The sequence below is a fragment of the Mirounga leonina genome, unplaced genomic scaffold (genome assembly GCF_011800145.1).
Source record: "Mirounga leonina isolate KUSES-001 unplaced genomic scaffold, KU_Mleo_1.0 Mir_82, whole genome shotgun sequence".
Taxonomy (NCBI): domain Eukaryota; kingdom Metazoa; phylum Chordata; class Mammalia; order Carnivora; family Phocidae; genus Mirounga; species Mirounga leonina.
In genome coordinates this window covers 29,648,378-29,667,442 of record NW_023270825.1, presented here as the reverse complement: position 1 = coordinate 29,667,442, position 19,065 = coordinate 29,648,378, and the positions used below count along the sequence as shown (strand labels likewise).

The following is a 19,065-nucleotide window of genomic DNA, read 5'->3' as shown; positions in this document are numbered from 1 at the left end:
ATCCCCTTCAGTGGTTTCTTTTCTCTCCTGTGGTGATTATGTGCTACAGCAAAATGAAGTTCAGCACCTGGTTGTGTGAGTGGGCACATGTCCAAGGAGGATCAAATGGGTATAGACTGGGACCCGTGGGAACCTCACTTTGGTCTATGACAGAGAACAAGAAAAGCCTGAGCTTTTCTTTAAAAACGCAACCAGAAGACAAAGTTCCCCCTGAAGAAAGGGAAGCAAAGGTGCAGATCAATTTCCTTTACTCTTGTGTTATTTACTCTGCTGAAAACCATAAAAAGGAGGCCTCTTTATGCTTAAAGAGGACTTGGTGTCAGATAAAGATGGGTTCCAGTCTCAGTTTCGCCAATGATTAAGTGTATGGGCTTGGGCCAGCTGTTGAAACTTTCTGAGCCTTAGTTTCTTTATCTCTAGGATGGGAATAATACTACTACCTACCTCATAGGGTAGCCAGGAGAATCACATGAAGTTACAATTGTAAAGGGCCTATGACAGCATCTGACCAAGAATAAAAGAACTTGTAATACTATTTATTTCTTCATGTTTACATATGTTTTCTGCTGGGGAAACTGATATGCTGGTATATTGCTGGTGGGAATATAAACTGACCCAGCCTTTTGAAAGGCAATTGCTGTTACATTTTTTAAATCTCATGGGCTTCCAGCTTGTAATTGCACTTGTAGGTGTCTGAATTAGAGAACTATTCGTAAGTGCATTTAAACTCTGAAAAAACTTGAATTTGGTGTACTAATAAGTCTTATCAAACATACCTGTAGACAGGGGCGCCTGGGTGGCTCAGTCGGTTAAGCGTCTGACTCTTGATTACAGCTCAGGTCATGATCTCAGGGTTGTGAGATCGAGCCACGCTGGGGATGTGGAGCCTGCTTAAGTTTCTCTCTCTCCCTCTCCCTCTGTCCTCTCCCCTCCTCTCTCTCTCTCTCTAAAAAAAAAACATGCCTGTAGACAGCCTTTTCCTCAGGTACTGTACTGTGTCATTCTGAACTAAGAGAGTGCTGGCTTAATTAAAGAATCATCAATGGGTTTCTCACACTTCCAAGAAAGTCAGTCATGGTTTCCTGCTATTTAAGAAACGGATACTACATATACCCTTCGAATTACACATTGTAGAATTTTTTCAAATCTTAGAAATAATATGGCTTAACCATCTTCTCTTATAAATGAGAATATTTTAGGCCCCCTGAGGTGAGATCACTCCCCCCGTTGACCCACCTGGCTTTGACAGAACCCCAGAGAACTGGTGCTAGGGTCAGTTTGTGTTCTCAAAACCCACCTGTGTCCTAAGAATCCATTCTTACTTATTTTCAGTGCGGCAGGCATACCTAGTTGTCTACCCAACATCCACCCTGCTTCCACTTCCTAAGAGTTAAAAACGCTAACTACCCAGACTCCCTTGCAGCCAGACCTAGTTCTCCAGTGAGATGTAAATGGAATAGGCTTTCAGAAAAGCTATTGTTTTCCTGATTAAAAAAGAGAAGGATATCGCTGGCACACAATGTCTTTACCTTTCTCTGTGTTTCCTCCTGAAATGAAGACACACCTCCTGGACTGTCGGCAGGCGTACATTGCAGACTGGCAGAGTAGGACTATAGAGGGAGTCTGGCCATCGGTGACACCATGTAACCCTTGCATCAACCTTGGACGGGCCACCTCTTCTTGCTATGCCAGAAAAGTAAGCCCTCTCTTGGTTAAGCTTCTGCAATCCTATTTTCACGCCCCCTTCACTGCCCAAGGAGTAGAGAGGCTGTGGGTATAAAGTCAGCCATCCTTAAATTCACCTTGCTGTCTTTGTTTCTGCCTCAGGGGAGGAAGGCATCATCCTTCTCTTCAAATGTAACTATTCCCATCTCTCTCTGTCTCCTTCCATTCCCTTCTGAAGTCTCCTCTCTCTTCTAGTCCCTCCTCCTTGCTCCAAAGATAATCTTTAACATTTGGCTTCCGTTCGGACTTGCCTACAAAATACCATTCTTTTGCTCCACTTCATGCCCTAAAAACCTTGGGAGGAGAGACTCAAAAGCCTGCTCTCCCTGTGGCTAAGAATGATTTGGGAATACCTGAATCTGACGAACACCGTTGGCCAATCGCTCTATCTAGACTTGTAACTAGTTTGACCTTCCCCATCGTGAACTTCGACCTCTCCTGCCTTCCTGACATCACTCTCTCCCGCCTCGCTGACCCTGTCTGCTGCTCAGGCTCCTTCTCTGACCCCTCTCTACCTACCTTCCTTGCCCTTGGATGCTGGTGGCCCTCAGGTTTCCTCCCAGACTGTCTGGGAAGCCTCTCTCACTCACGTGGTCTCAATTCTTGGCATTTGCCACCTGCCCCCAAAACTTCTTCCATATCCCCTAGTTGTCTGGTTTTTTGTTTCCTGTACTTCAAATTAATATTTTTAGTCATCTAGATACTCTCCAGCTTCTCCTGGATCTTCAGTCTCAGTATGCCCAAAGCCACAGCCACGGTATTCCCATCCCCCACCAACCCTGCTTCGGCAGCACGTCCCCTTTCAGTAGAGTGTACCATCATGGGCCCAGGAATCCCAACCGGAAGGCTTGAAGGTACGATCAGTTCTGCTATACCAACATCCACGTTCCTACAAATCAGTGTGCTGTACAGAACTGACCAATGAAAACCGTGGGAAAAATGGGCACAACACTCAAAACCTTCCATCAGTGGCATGAAAAAAAAAAAAAGGAACCTAAAATGGTAGCATGGTCTTACCTATGTTGGATGGTCGGGGAGTGCATAAATAACACGGTGAGTGTGGCGCTTAGAGAGCCTGGCAGTTTGCTTGTGGGAGTGGCTGCGCTTTGTGGGTTATTGCGAAGTGGCGGAAGGAAGAATCAGGCACAAAACTGAAGCACCAGATGTGGGTAAGCATGGCTCATGACGCATGTGGTGAACTGAGGCAGCCGGTAGACATTTGAGTGGTGTGTGTGTATGTGTGTGCGTGTGCATGCGTGCGCACATGCGCATACATGCGCGCATATGTTTTATGTATTCCTAAATTGGATGCAGTTTTCCGCATTCACCTGGTATTTCTCGAGGAACAAGTATATGCAAAACTAATCCTGAAATGTGTATCATGCTCCAAATGTTCCCTAATATATCAATAGGATTGGAACACATTTGAATTTTCAAAGCACAGATTGTAGTTGAACCAATTGTATCTTGGAAAACTCTATTTTGTTATACTCACAGGCACTTGGTGGTGAATTCCCATGAATTTTGCTCCTGTCCACATCTGTTTCTTCTTCTCCATCCCTGCTACTGCCGCGTCAGTCCAGATGCTCATTACCTGCCTTGTGTGAGATTGCAACAACCATGTCCCACTCTTCCCGCAACACTGCTTCGTCCTACCCCTGCCATCAGGGGCTTGGGAGCTGCCTGTCTGCAGTCGTGTCCCCGAGCAGACGGCAGCCAGTGAGGCTGTGGCTCCTGATTCCTGAGCCACTTTGTTCATTGGTGGGTGTGGGCCGATCCAAGGCTTCTCATAGTGTGTTGTGGGGATGTGTCGCGGGGATGAGAGGAGGGATTCCATATAGAGCATCTGTACGGACTTGAACACATAGTAGATGTTCAACAGGTAGTGGTTTTTCTTCCCCTTTCCTATTTATCAACTCAAAAGTATGATTTAAAAATATTAAAAATACACATAGTGACTCCACACTTTCTGTAGGATTAAGCCAAATCCCTTGAGAAGGGTTTATAAGACCCTCCCCATCTGGATCTGACAGGGCTTGCAGCCTCCTAGTCTTTCTCTCCAACCCAGGTCCCAAACCACCTCTTTTTTGAAACCTCCCCACTCTTCCCTCCCCTCCCTCACCCAGAAAAGAAAGGTCCCCCCATCAGAACTCCCATTATGCAATGTACAAACACCTCTGATCCAGCATCTCCCCAGTTCTGTGGAGTGGACATTGCCACCTACCAAACACCCAGGACCTTCGCCCCTTTACTAATAACTCAGTTCTATCCCCTGAGTTCATCTTATCCAACCCTCTCCCATGAGACTCAGGGATGGTAACCCTATTCACAGAGCCAAGGGTAGATCCTGACTGGTCTGTACCATCGAGTGTATCTCATTCCCTTTGCCAGTGATGAAGTTTGAAATGGGCACATGACCTGATTCTGGGAACTAAGATATAAAGGTATATCTGCTGGAAAATTTGTGATAAAATTTTCCTCTATTCTAAGAAAGAGATACAGGAAGACATGGTTTTCTTTCTTCCTTTGGATGTTGTGATATCTGATGTGATGGCTGGAATTGCTGCCAACCTCTAGCCTGGTTTGGACACCAATATACATAAAGCAGGTCAAATCCAAGAGAATTATAGATGTCACATTTTCAGCGATGTTTAGAACCACAAAGGACTTCTTCAATTTTATATCCCCAGCACCAGGAAGCATGTGCCACATACTGGATGCTTAGCAAATATTTGTTGGATGGATGGGTGGATGGATGGATGGGTGGATGGATGGATGGATGGATGGATGGATGGATGGATGGATGGAAGGAAGGAAGGAAGGATGAATGGATGGCTGGATGGATCTCCCAGCATCCTGCTTGTTGTGCTTTCCAGTATCTGCCTCCTTCTCCAATATCTTGTTAATCACGGAATCTTTGTATTACATAAAAGATCAAGAAGAGGAAAAGTGTTTAGGCAAGAAGTTCAGAAAATAATAAAACTGAAAAGCAGCCCTGACTGGTATCCTAGGAGTACCTCAAGGCATCAGGAGAAAGAAGCTGAGCTGGTCCTGGGGTCTTTGTTGCAGGGGTGGAGGGGGCATGTTTGTGATAGCCACCCAACTCTCCTTCAGCTTCAGCTTCTCCTTTCACCAGAGCTTACAAAACCCAAGGCTCTATTACTTCAAACACAGGTGTATATCTCACAGGTGTTGGGGAAGGGAGATTTCCCTAAATTAATGATATCTGGGTATCTGTGATGAACCAGATGTAAGGAGAGAAGAAAATCATGAAATCTTATTTGTATAGAGTAGTTACTCCACACCAGGCATCCTCTCTGCCTGTATCATTTCGCTTAGTCCTCACCACCACCCAGTGAGTTAGGCACCATGGCTTCCCACACTTAACAGGTAAGGAGATTAGAGCCTAGAGTTTAGGTGACTTGCCCACAGCCACTAGGTGGTGAACCTAACTCCAGAACCTAGAGAAATGGATGCAAAGTTGCCTTCTGACTATTTTCCTCAAATGTCAGTTGGTTAGCAGTTCACTTTACTTTGTTTTTAAACCACAATTTATTGAGGAGCTACTAATAGGTCTGACCCTACATGTACCTTGTCTTTTCAAATACCTCATTTATTTTGGGGACCTGGATATTATTATCTACTGAGAAGATGGTGGCCCAGAGATGTTTAGAAACCATACCAGAGTCACCCAGCTGGTAGGTGACAGAGCCGCCCCAGTCCACTTAAATCCGGGGTTCTTTCTAATACCCCACAGCTTCTTCCATTCTCAACTCTGGCAAGAGCCTGGAGAACATAGACTATTCATGGGAAGGTACCCAGGCCTTAAATCCAAGTAGCAAGGTCAACATTTTGTAACAAAATGGGAGAATGATAGGTGACCTGTATTCCCAAATGACTGAAGGACCAATGAGTCGGTCATTGGAGGGCCTGAAACCAGGGCCAAATTTTCCTTGCAGTCAGTAGCGTGCTGCAGACTGGCTCTCTGAAAGGAAAGCTGTGATTTGTAATGTTTGCCCTCATTGTGTATAACTTGTTCCCCGTAGTAAATTCCAAGCTACCAACTGCTGAGCACCTGGCTTGCAGGCATCAGTTGGCTCCAGCACACTCTGCCTACAGAGCACCACTGGCCCCACACAGAGGCAACACCAGTGTTGGCCATGGCCCTAGAATTCCAGATCTCATGGTTTCTCCCCCAGGCTCCCACTCTCAGGAATGGCACCTCCATCTATCCAGGTGCCCAAGGGCAAGTCATGGAGAACTACTGGGTGGTCCCCTTCTGCCCACTTCCAAACATTGGCCAAGTCTGCTCTCTTCTACCTCCTAAATAGCCTTCAAACCCATCTATTCCATCCTCTCTGCCCCTGCCGGGTCCAAGCCTTTATCATCTCTTGCCCAGACCACCACGTGATGTCCTAACTGATTCTCCTTCATCCACTCCTGCCCTTCTGAGTAAGGGTATCCTTCATACTCTGCCCAGAGTCATTGTGTGGACAGTGCAAATCTGACTGTGTTGCTCCTTTAAGGAAAATCCTTCATTGGCTCCCTGTAGCTTTAAGATTATGACCAGTCCTCACCACTCTCTGGACCCAGCCCTGTAGGATGGCCTCTCCCTTCTCCAGTGTTAGCCCACCACTCTGGTCCCTGGCTTACCGTGCTTCAGCCTTACCGGTCTTCTCGCAGTTCCCCCAGTGAGTCCAGCAGTTTCATGCCTGGGGTCTTTATATGTGTAATCCCCTTCCCCGGAAAGGTCTTCCCCTCCCTTCTTTATCTCCTGTACTCCTACGTACCCCTTAAGTCTCGGCTGAAAATCACTTCCTCCAGGAAGCCTCCCGTTGGATCCTCAGACTAGATCAGACCTTCCTGTTAACAGATTTCCAAATCAGCCTGCACTTCTCTTTCTAGTTACCCATGGCCTGTCTTCCCCACTGGGCCATCAGCTTTCTCACTACTTATGGTGGGAAATGCTAGGTTCTAGGTTCCCCAGCATGTGATAGCTTTCTGCACGCAGCAGCCAAAGGAGTCCTTCTAAAAGGCAAGTCAGTTCTTATCACTCCTCCATTCAAAACTTTGCACAGCTTTGCAACTCTCTCAGAATAAACTTCAAAGTCCACACTAGGGCCTATTATGCGCTACAAAATCTGTTATCTTCTGTTACTCTCACCACTCTCTTACCCTGCTCTAGCCATACTGGCCTCCTTGCTCTTCCTTGACCATAGTCCTGCCTCAGGACCTTTGCATGTGCTATTTCTTCTGCTAGGAAAACCACAAGGTTCACTCTCTCAGTTTCTTCAGATCTCTCCTCACATGTGACCTTATCAGAGAAGCTTTCATTAGCCACCTTATCTAAACCTGATGTGTTTTTCCCAACACTATCAAGCAGTTTGCTAATTCTCAGCGGGCACTGACTGAGTGTCCTACAAATTTAATTAAATTCTGACACTATCTACCTGGGGATAGTGTCAGACCCCACAGGTTAAGGGCTCAGTCCCACAAGACTGCCCCCATTTCAGATGCCAATTCCCAATCCAAGTTGTCACCTGTGCTTCTGACCAAGTGGCTATAAATTGCAGCTTCCCACAACTCCCTTCACAGGTTTGATTAATTTGCTAGAGTGGCCACAGAACCCAGAGAAATATTTGCTTACATTTACATTTATTATAAAGGATGTTAGAAAGGATACAGATGAACAACCAGATGAAGGGATACTTAGGGCGAGGTCGGGGAGCTTCCGTCCCTGTGGAACTGGGGTACATGGAACCTTCCATCCCTGTGGAGCCCCCAGCATGTGAATGCGTTCACTCATCAAATCTTGTTGTTCAAGAGTTTTTACAGAGTTTAATATGCAGCCCCTCACTTCCCCTTCCCAGAGGTCGGTTGGTGGAACTGAAAATTCCAACCTTCTCATCACTTGGTCTTTCTGGTGAGCAGCCCCCATCCTGAGGTGATCTAGAGGGCCCATTCTAAGTCACTTCTTTTAGCATCAACTCCTGTGTGTGCAGATTGGTTCCCTATGAATAACAAAAGACACTCATATCACTCAAGAAATTCCAAGGGTTTTAGGAGCTTTGTGCCAGGAATTGGGGACAAAGACTAAGTGTATTTCTTAGTATACCACACCAACCAAACCCCCATCTCATCCGTATCTCTCCCCCTTGCCCTACTTTATATTTCTTCATAGCCCTTCTCATCACATGACAGAGAATCTGTACTTATTGGTTCATTTATTTATTGTTGTCTCTTCTCTCTAGAAGATGAGCTCCAAGAAAGGACTTTGTCTATCTTGATCACTGTGGTGTCTCTGCCAGTGAGAACAGCACCTGGCTTAAAAGTGTGTATATATATGTATATATATATATATAAAACAATTTCTTCAATCACTGGGTCCTGGAAAGATTCGTGGAAGAATCTCAGAAAGACCCTGGTACATTGCTGCTTATTTTTAGTAATATTGCCCCTGTGTGATGCATTGACTTGTACTCTCTGGTAATATCCTTCCAGCATTGGTCACTCTTTTTCACTAATCCACCTTTTTTGGTGGAGAAAATAGTCCCCTGGGCCACAGTTGCAGCACTTACCATGTGCAGTTAGAAGCAGCTGTTGAGAAGAGGGAAAGGCAGGATCTGAGGAAACACTGTAAAATCCTCCTGTGCTTTGCCACGCTCTGAGGAAACGTAAAGGCATTTCAATACCAAAGGTCAGAGGCACCGTTTATCTTATCCTCTTTCCCTTAGAAGAAATTACTTTTAGTTTAAAGAACATGTTCAGATCATTTCCATCGATAAATAAAAGGAATTTGAAAGTGAATGGATTAACAAACCCATCTTTGCTGAGGAAAAGCCAATAAAAAGTTTCCTTTGTTCCTTCCTGTCCTAAGTAGAGGATAATTCCAGAGGTTGAGGGTAGCTCTCTGGGATTCCTGACACTTCCAAGTGATAGATCAGGCTTGTTGTGGGGGGGGGGGGGGAGGTCACATCCATTAGAAAGGGAGAAGACGGGGACAGAACCACATCTGACCCCTAACATTTCCATGAGAAATGCCATCTCATCGTTAGGATAGAATTGAACCCACTTCGCACTGGATGCCTCATGGGCTATTGCTACTGTACTCTATCCTTGGCCTGACTCCTGACTCACAGCTTTGGCTGGAGTTCTTTAAATGCTAGGATAAGGAAAAAATTCTGTTTTCTCCTCTACTACCCACACCGAGCACCAGATGGATGGGTGATTTTCCCACATCAAGCAGTTTTCTGACACCAGCTGGGTGTCCCACAATTTAACTTAATTCTAACACTGTCTACCTTGGAGATCGCATCAGATCCCACAGGTTAAGTAAGGGTGTCATGTGGGCCCAGGGTAGGACGAGGGGTGAGGCTCCCAGGGTAGACTTGGGACAGAGAGTGTCAGCACAGGCAGGGTCTGGATCCTAGGAGCCATTTGTGTGGTCCTTGTCACCAACTCATGTGTCCCGGAGCAAGTTTCTTATCCGGAACCTTAACTGTCTCTATTTACAAAGTGATGGCGACAACTGCCAACACGCCTGCTCAGTGGGTTGTCGGTATGGGGATGAATCAGTGGGTGGGAAAGGGCCTCCTTTGGCAGGTGCAGGGCCTGACAAAGAAGCTCGGCGATGGGGTGAGCGCTCACCCTTTGCCCTGCACTGACACTTTGCTCAGTCCTGACTGGGAGACAATGGCAGGGTCTCCACACAAGGACATCAGGGGCTAAGACAACATGTCAGAGATGAATGATTCAGAGACTGCAGCTGGGATATGTGCACTTTGCGGAGACAAGAGGGGAAAAACTGGCAAACTCCACGCGTTCTGTCAGATGGCTTCGATACCTGTGGTCTGACCATCTAAAGAATTTGCCTTCAAGGATGGCAGTGAAAACCACAGCCTTCCTCCTTGGACAAGGTCTGGAAAATGTGAATGAAGACAAAAGGGTTGGGGGAAGCTTATAGATTCCCAAGGAAAAGGCCATATGTCTCACAAATAAAGCGAAAGCTCTGGGTGTTAATAAATGGAAGGGCTGCTCACAGAGCAGAGAGTGGGGCTCAGGGCCCATCAAGGCACCAGCCGTGGCCTCGGAGGGCATCATGAACTAGAGCCAAGGGAACTGAGTGACATTGGGCCGCATTCCAGAAAGACCACATTTCTAGGGAAGGAAGGAAATGAGCGCTCTGGCCTCTGTTACTTCTCGTAGCTGGTGGGTTAAAACCCCTACTATGGGCAGCCAGTATGGCCCTACTGCCCTACTAGGCGCAGAGCCTACAAAGACAACTGTTGAAGCCATTTGCTGTGTACTTAGGGTAGAGATCTAGAAGTTAAACCTCCCGGTGAGCATAGATTTATAGATCCATAAATAAATGGGAGGAAGAGGACATAGAACAAAGGTCCGGTGAAGGAGATGAGGAGGGAAAGGACGAAGACTGAGTGTGAAGGAGATTGCAATCCGCACTTGAACACCTTGTGCTAGTCACTGAGGTGAGAGTCATTAGCAACCCCGTTAGGAAAGCCCAGTACACAAATAGGAAATAAGCCCATGACAGCTATTAAGGCAAAAGTCAACTAGTACAATATAATGAAGAGCCCAAAAGAGGGATTGCATGGAAATAAAGAACATTCTGGGGTCGTTAATGAAGGCTGCTGGAAGAAGCAAGATATGCACCAGGCTGAGTATATAAAGGGAGGAGAAATATAGACTGAGTATAGGAGAGACATGGAAGGTTAAAGGCCCCATTTCAAAAGAGGCTGAATTTCACAACAAAATGCAGTGGAGGGGCACCTGGGTGGCTCAGTCGGATAAGCATCTGCCTTCAGCTCAGGTCATAATCCTGGGGTCCAGGGATCGAGTCCCACATTGGGGTCCCTGCTCAGTGGGGAACCTGCTTCTCCCTCTCCCTCTGCCTGCCACTCCTCCTGCTTGTGCTCTCTCTCACTCTCTTTCTCTGTCGAATAAATAAAATCTCTCAAAAAATTGCAGTGGAAACACAAACTGAGATGTGAATCTCAACATCTTGATTTATAGCTCTGTAACCTTAGAGTTCACTAAAGTTGAATTTCCTCACCTGTAAAATGAGCATTATGATATCTCCTTCCTGGGTTTTTGTGAAGAATAAGACAGTGTATGTTAAAGCACCCAACCGAGTGCTTAGCATGGACTTAATACAACCTAGTTCCCTTTCTCTTTTGGTCTTTAACATAAACCCATTGCTCAGGCTTCAGCTGGTGTAAAGTCATCTTCTTTCACAACTGACAGAGGTCATTACTTGCCCGAGTTATCCCACGATCTCAGGTTCTAAACAGGAAGTGATTCAATAGGCAAAATATTTAAAAAATGGAAGTGTGACTATGACACTGTATTAGCCCATATCCCCCAGCTTCTTAAGAATGGGAAGCACGTGTAATATCCCCAGTGCTGAGCCCAGAGTCTGGCACAGAGGTGAACCTTGATACATTTTTTTCTAAATGAATGAAGGAGACTGGTGAGGAAGCCTGGGGGGACAGCCAAAGAATTAGATGTGATTAGACAGAGAGCACTATGAGAAACTTAGTATAAGAACAACAACAACAACAACAACAACAACAACAACAACAACACCAAAAGCACAAGCACAAGGGGGAGAAGAAAGTCTTTATAACCCAAACAGGATCAGAAAGAGCAGCACCGGGGTGCTTGGGGGCTCAGATGGATAAGCGTCTGCCTTCAGCTCAGGTCATGCTGGGATCAAGCCCCACATCGGGCTCCTGGCTCAGCGGGGAGCCTGCTTCTCCCTCTCCCTCTCCCTCTGCCCCTCCCCCTGCTCATGCTCTCTCTCTCTCTCTGTATCTCGGCATCTCAAATGAATAAATAAAATCTTTTAAAAAAAGAAAAAGCAGCACCTATACCTGGTTTACTAACAAAAGAAAAGAGCAAGAATGGAAATGAGAGAGAGTCTGAGAGTCATTCCGCACTTGTAAAAGCCACAATGGCTCTAAAAACCAGAATAGCTGGGTCCTGTGTAACATGCTAAGAACAGTAGCAAGGGCTTTTTTAGTAATAGGAGGAAGGAGAACAAGGAAGACACCATCCCTTTGCTCAGGGCAAGATGATAACAGATGACAGAAAACAGAGCTATTGGGTCCTGCAGGCCTCTTGCCTCCCCCGCAGAGAGGAAGCTCCTCATCCTGAAAGAGGTGCTATAGGGGCTGGTGAGCACCAGTGGATGGTGGGGTCAAGAGCTCATACATCTCAGGTGGGTTGGAGTCTCTCAGCCAGAGTAAGTTACATCATAGAGATCAGAAATAACTTGTTGCAGATACACTTGCTGTCCTATTCTTGGTGATCTTTGACAGACCATAAAGAATTGGGATGTTGTTCTTAAACTGAAGGGGAGCAAAGGATAAAAAGTGAGATCCCAAAAATAGCTGAAACCAGTTGTTTCCAAATGTTGGCTCTTAGATCCTTCCTGATGCCCTTTTCAAAAATGCTGTCAGAATCTATGGAACTCAGATATAGAAAACTGGTCAAAGTGGACATATTCTGGGTGTCATAGGGATAGAAGGCTAGAAGACTTCTGCTCTTCCCCTGGAAAGGGGACATGTCCTGAGGCACTCTGTTGAATCCTACCTCTCTCGACCAGTAAAGTTGACATTTGCTGAATAAATCATTCATTAGCTCCTACAAAGGGAAGCAGCAAACAAGGGAGACCAGCAAGCAAGGGTTCCCCAAGAGAAGGCAAGGCCAGACCAATCTCATTTTTTTTCCCATAGGCTATCAGTGAAATGTTGTAACAGTTCATCTGGATTTGAGCAACGTATTTGACAACATCTCTCATTAGAACTGCACAAACAAAATTAAGTTGCTACAATGGGGCCATCAGGCAGATGCAACACTAAGACCAGTCCGTAAGATTGTTGGTTAAATGGTTAATTCAAGGGGCGCCTGGGTGGCTCAGTCGGTTAAGCGTCTGCCTTCGGCTCAGGTCATGATCTTAGGGTCCTGGGACTGAGCCCTGCATCGGGCTCTCTGCTCAGCAGGGTCTGCTTCTCCCTCTGTTCTCTCTCTCTCTCTCTCAAATAAATAAATAAATAAATAAAATCTTTAAAAAAAAAATAGCTAATTCAAGTCCTGGGGACTTTCCAATGGCCTGCCAAGGAGCTCTCTTCAGTCAGCTCCTTCTGTGGCATTTTAATCAATAATTCTAACAATAATTACTGTTCATTAGGTGCCTAATATATGTGAGACACAGTGCTAAGCACTTTATATTCAATCCTAAAGGTAGGTACCATTTTTATCAGAGGCTCGAAATGGACAATTAGCTTGTTCAACATCTCATAACTAGTAAATGTGAAGCGAGGACTTAAACCTCTGCCTAAGGGACTCCAGATGAAGACACTGGTGACACTCTTGTGACATTCTGGGAGAGTTAATGAGTCAGATAATAAAATTATTATCCAAAAAGATTGACAGTTCAAAAAGATAAGCCAAATTTAAAATAATGAATGTAAACAACAAATAACTGAAGGTCTAAAAAACAAACCAGCAAAAAACAACTGCAAAAAAGAAGCTACATAAATATAAGGCAGGAGAGAGATGGCTTAATATCAGTGCATATGAAAAAATCTCGGAGGTTTTTTTTAAAGATTTATTTACTTAGAGAGCGTGTACACGCACAAGTGGGGGGAGGGACAGAGGCAGAGGGAGAAGGAGACAGAGAGAATCTCAAGCAGACTTCCCGCTGAGCTTGGAGTCTGACTCGGGGCTCAGACCCTGAGATCATGACCTGAGCCGAAATCAAGAGTCAGATGCTCAACTGACTGAGCCACCCAGGTGCCCCAAAATCTTAGAGGTTTTAATTAAAGACAAACTCATCACCAGTAAATGGTGAAATGTAGCTCATGAACTTGAGCCATATTCATAGACTAGAGTGTCCAAAACAAAGGAAGGGCCAGGCCTGCTGGGACCTGCAGTGCTCATTGTCTTGTCTGCCATGTTCTGTGCTGGGAATCACATTTGAAGATGGATGGTGATAAAGAGAAATCCAATCAAGATTGCAAAAGGTGTAGCAATGATCTGGGAATATTCATCTCAGAAAGGAGAAGATAGTGGGAATGGCAGAGCTGTTTTCAAACCGATCTGGGCCCCTTCTCAGGTTGCTGCGTGGAACAGGAGTGTGTTCTGCTCCAGCAGAGAGACCCAGCCTGTGGTACATTCACCTGCAATGCCTTTCATTCCTTCTCTTCTGTCGGTGTGCATCTCGCTTGGCCTCCCTCTCACAAAGATCCATGTAAATGCCCTGAGGGCTCACCCTGATAATCCAGGATAATTCTATTTCAAGATCCTCAATCCCATCGGCAGAGACCCCGTTTCCACAGAAGGTAATATGCACAGGTGCCAGGGACTGAGCTTTGGAGGGTCATCTTCCAGCCAGCCATATGTGGTTTAATCCTGGATCCTGAATCTGAGACATTCCCTTCCTGGTTCTCCAGCCTAAGGACTGTAGCAGAAGTAGACACTGACTGATACACCAGTTCTGAAGTGACCTTCTGGAAATCGCCTAGAAGCCCAAGCCTGAAGCCTGCTCCCCAGGCTCCTGCATAATTGTACTTGCACCCATCTCCCTGTCTGCTTGAACTGCAAGAGTGTTTCTGTTATGTACAACTGAATCCTAATAGATACCTAAAATATGGTCACACTGTGATGGAGATCCTTCATATTCATCACTCTGTTTTTATCTGTGTATCTACATAACTGAGCTACAAATTTATTATACTCATATGTACAAAGAAAAGACACCACCTTATGAAAAATAAGTGCTCTAATACTGGTTATAAACTCCCTCAACTATGCGGTAATGATCATTGTGGTGGGTGCCATATGAGGAGAGACTTAAATTTTATTCCAGTCTGGTAAACTTGGTTAAGTGGTTCAAGGAGTTCATTGAGATCAATTCTGTCTCTCAGATTTCCTCTCCTCCTTGCTCCTCTCCAAGGTAGAGTCTGTCTTAATGGAGTAAGATGGATTATATGAGCTTATGGTGGCATCAGCAGGGAAGGGAAGACAAACTTCTCAAATCCATACTCAAGCCCCCAGTCACCATTGATCTCTGCTTTGAACTGGCTGTTGTAAACTCTTTCCTGGACCAGTGGCTTCTGAGGCACACAGCACTAGCGTTCATGGTCTGGTCTTAATGTCCCACAGAGTCAGGTTTCTGCCTGTCTACTGATCCTATCAGCCTCTCTACATTCCTATTCTCAGACATGCAGGAACTTCTGGGCCCCTTGTAGACCACACAAAGCCATGGGGGATAAGGAACACTGGCTCAGGTTTAACCATCTACCTGGGACACATCAATTGCTCCTGCATTATTGCCCTGTGCCCTGTTGGAGGCAGCATGCAGGGCTACTCTAGAGACTGACAACCTCCTTGTAGGATGGAGTGGGGAGGCCCTCAAGTTCTTGGCCTCCCCTCAGCTATCTGGATGTTCTAAGGCTCCCTCTGTGCACACAAGTCTTGTTCTGAGGCAGGCCGAAAGCCAGAACCTTATGTCTGACCTTCTGGATCCTGTCTGGGCCTTCTTTTCCTATTATAATCCCAGGAGCCAGAATTGGGCAGGTTTGGGGGTTTCCATTTCATGTGCAGCACATCTGTCTTCTGATGTGTTCTTTCCAGAATAGCCAAACTCAGGGCATGACCATCACGTGCAGGAGAGAAGTCCCCTGTATGCCAGGAAAGGAGCTCTATGATCTAGTACTGATGTTAAAAGGGTAGATAACATAGCTTAAAAATCCTTTTCTTTCTTTCATTTTTTTAAGATTTACTTATTTATTTTTTAGAGAGAGAGAGAGAGAGTGTGTGGGAGGAGGCATAGAAGGAGAGAATCTCAAGCAGACTCCCTGCTGAGTGCAGAGCCTGATGCAGGGCTTGATCTCATAACCCTGAGATCATGATCTGAGCCAAAATCAAGTCTGGATGCTTGACCAACTGGGTGCCCCCCAAATCCTTTTCTTTCTTGATGTCTGGTTTTCATGAATATTGTTTGATATCAAAAGGTCAAGGGAGTCAGCTGTGACTAACACTCCTGTTGCAGGCAGTCCCTGTTTTTTTCCCAGAACAATATTCCTTGTAACTCAACAACTCAACCTTGCTCATGGAAGGCTGCTGGGGAAACAATTCAGAAGGAAGTTAGAATAGATCAGTTTAATATTTAAAAATATTATCTGTTAACCTATGTATTAAGAGATGTCTGGATTCATATCAACCAAATTTTAATCATGGTTCCTTTTGGATTCAGGCAATTTGGGTGAAGTGATTATTTTTTATGCTTCCAGTTATTGCTTAGATTTTTAAAAATAAGCAGTAGTCTAATAAAAATGTCCTTAACAATTTTATTTGGATCCTTTCGCTATGCAGCTACCCCCTTCCCTTTTTTTTTATGTCAAGAGCTAACATCTTAGAGACTCTCCACAGTTCAACATTCACTTGCTTATTAATTTATTAGGCATCTACTGTGCTTCAGGTCATATGTCAGATATTAAGGATACAGAAATGAATGAATGTCATATTTGCCTTTTAGGCAACCACAATTTAGTAGAGAATGCAAAGCATACCACTCTAGCACATTCTAATAATTATGATGACATGATCTTCTGACCTTATATGTCATGAAAAATTGACTCAATTTCACAACACATCTTTATTAAGCACCCACACATGAGCCAGGCCCCAGACTAGGTAGGTTCTGGGGACAGAAACACATCATTTCAAACAGAGAGTTTCTCCCCAGGAGGCTCTTGGGGCTTTTCAAGCCAGCAAGACAAGTTTCCCCTGAAAGTCTGTAGGACAGAATTCACAGGCTGGAAACTCTTTACCTTCACCCTCCAGCCAGCTGGTCTACCTGCCGGAAGCAAGAGCTGTTCTAAGAAGTCAGAAGTGACAGGATCTGTGTCATAGATCAAAGAAAACACAGTGGCAGGATGGACATCTGCATAAAGCTTGGTGGGGTCTCTCCAGCCACCAGGGAGGAAGTGACTAAGGCAGGGAGTCAGAGTTGTGCACTGTTCCACATAGGAGGACTTTCTTCAAACCTAGTCTCCCCATTGAGCTGACTCACTGGCTTCTTCCTCCTACAGTGTCAGAGCTACCTCTCTGCCCACTGCTGTGCTGAGCTAATAGATTGCTTCTTTCAAGGTAGATTGCTGAAAATTTGTTTCATTTCTCCTTTCTATTTCCAGGTATGTCACTGACTTGCTGAGTCATATTTGGCAGGATCTCTCTTTTCTCCCTGTTTTTCCATCTGGATAATATGGTTTATAAAGAGCTCTAAGGCATTTTGTTTCCAAAAATGTATAAGCATACAAAAATAATGGTGTTGTTTACCAAAAGGTTTTTATCTGTACATAGCTCAATTAAAACATTATCTTATTGCAATAAAAATATTTTTGTCTATTTTGTTCTTCACTGGGATGAAAGCTCTTTGAAAGCAGGGACCATTTGTTTACATATTTCTATTCCCAGCATTATACAATATAATGAAGCCAGGTATTCTCTGTCTGGTCCTTGGACCCAATGGGAGATCCATGTATGTTGACAAGTGGCCTGGAACTCTCATGATGTTTTGTGGTGCATTTGGGCACCTTTTGAGGTACAAGGTCAAAGCTCACATCTAATTTTCAACAGTGTGAGTCACCCCTCCCTCTCTCCACCCCCCAAAACAAAACCAGATAAAAACCATAAAGGAGGTCCTTAGGATCTACTTATCATATGGGTAACTGCAGCTGCTACTATTTCTCAACCCTGAATTACTAATTCGGGTCATTCCTCAGAAGTATGAGAGTTCTAGAGGAACTTACACAATTTCACAATATCCGCATTGTCCATTTAATACCAAATTCAAAGGGAGGAAATAGAAAGAAAAGGAAAGGTTGAACACCATGACCATCTCACAGACACTGAAGTAGCAAGAGATAGGAAGACGATCACTTAATGCTATGCTCTTCCTCTGGCCAAATGGCAATATGCCCAGGCAATCTATTTTAATTTAATAACAATCAATATACTGAATAAATATTTGATGGTGATAAGTAGGAAGCAAGATGAAAGAAAAAGCCAGTACTGTAAAGATATCACCATGAAAGTTTTGCTAGGACTTAATTTTGTCATAAATATTTTAAGAATATTTTTGGACTTGAGTTATAAATATGACTTCTAAATGTATATTCTTCTAAATTTTTTAAGAAAATCAAATGTATTGAAGAGAGCAACTAAAAGTATAGTCAATGTTTCTAATTTTATGTAGCTTTATTTGTTGCTTTAAAAAAATCTGCTTCTCCCCAGTAGACCCAAAGTGCCTTGAGGTTGGATCCATGTTTTGTTTTGTTTTGTTCTAACTTTAACGTTTTATACAGAGCACAGGGCTTTATTTTCATTGGTGCTTCAGAAATATTACCGGTAAGGGGGTGCCTGGGTGGCTCAGTCATTGAGCGTCTGCCTTCGGCTCAGGTCATGATCCCAGGATCCTGGGATCGAGCCCCGTGTCGGGCTCCCTGCTCCGCGGAAAGCCTGCTTCTCCCTCTCCCACTCCCCCTGCTTGTGTTCTCTCTCTCGCGGTGTCTCTCTGTGTCAAATAAATAAATAAAATCTTAAAAAAAAAAAAAAAAAGAAATATTACCGGTAAGGATGAATGGGGAGTATCTAGATACAAATAACTTACTGAATGTCTGCATAAGGTACTTGACAGTCTAGAGTATTGAGTCTAGAACTAGCAGTATATGTAACAGATGTGCCACACCTACTTTCTGGTTTTGGAGCACGAGGAAAACACTCAATTGGACTGTGAAAGTCAGAAGTCTACTATTTCTTTAATTTTGCAGAATTTTCACTTTTAACCTCATTATTGTAAAATAAGACAGATTTAAAAACCCACATAAAACAAATGCATAGCTTAATGAAATATGATAAGGCTAACATTCTTCCAGCCAATAGCAACAAAACAAAACTTGGCCAGGCACCTGTCCCAATTACAGGCCTCTCCCTTCTTTCTCATCCTTCCCATCCCAAGCCACCACTCTCCTGACTTTTATGGCAGTGGTCCTCTGGACCAGAGGATTCGTCCCCACCTGGGAACTTGATAGTAATGCAAATCCTTGGTCCCTATCACAGATCTGCTAAAGCAGAAACTCTGGGGGTGGAGCCTAGTGATCAGTGTTTTGAGAAATCCTCCAGGTGATTCTGATGTGTGTTTAAAGTTTAAGAACTATTGTTTTACAGTAATCACTTACTTGTGTTTCTTTAGTTTTATCACCAGAGTATACATCTCTAAACACTATTGTTTATTCTTGACCATTTTTAAGATTT

General features: G+C 44.5%; 1 protein-coding gene across 1 annotated transcript in view; it reads left to right on the top strand.

Annotated features, from left to right (window-relative positions):
- SIPA1L1 (signal induced proliferation associated 1 like 1) overlaps window positions 1-19,065 on the top strand; it is a 447,306-nt gene that overhangs the window by 35,690 nt on the left and 392,551 nt on the right. Inside the window, exons 2-3 of the mRNA XM_034992842.1 lie at window positions 1,559-1,696; window positions 2,418-8,056. The gene's annotated coding sequence lies outside the window, so the exon portion shown is untranslated. The remainder of the gene's footprint in view (window positions 1-1,558; window positions 1,697-2,417; window positions 8,057-19,065) is intronic.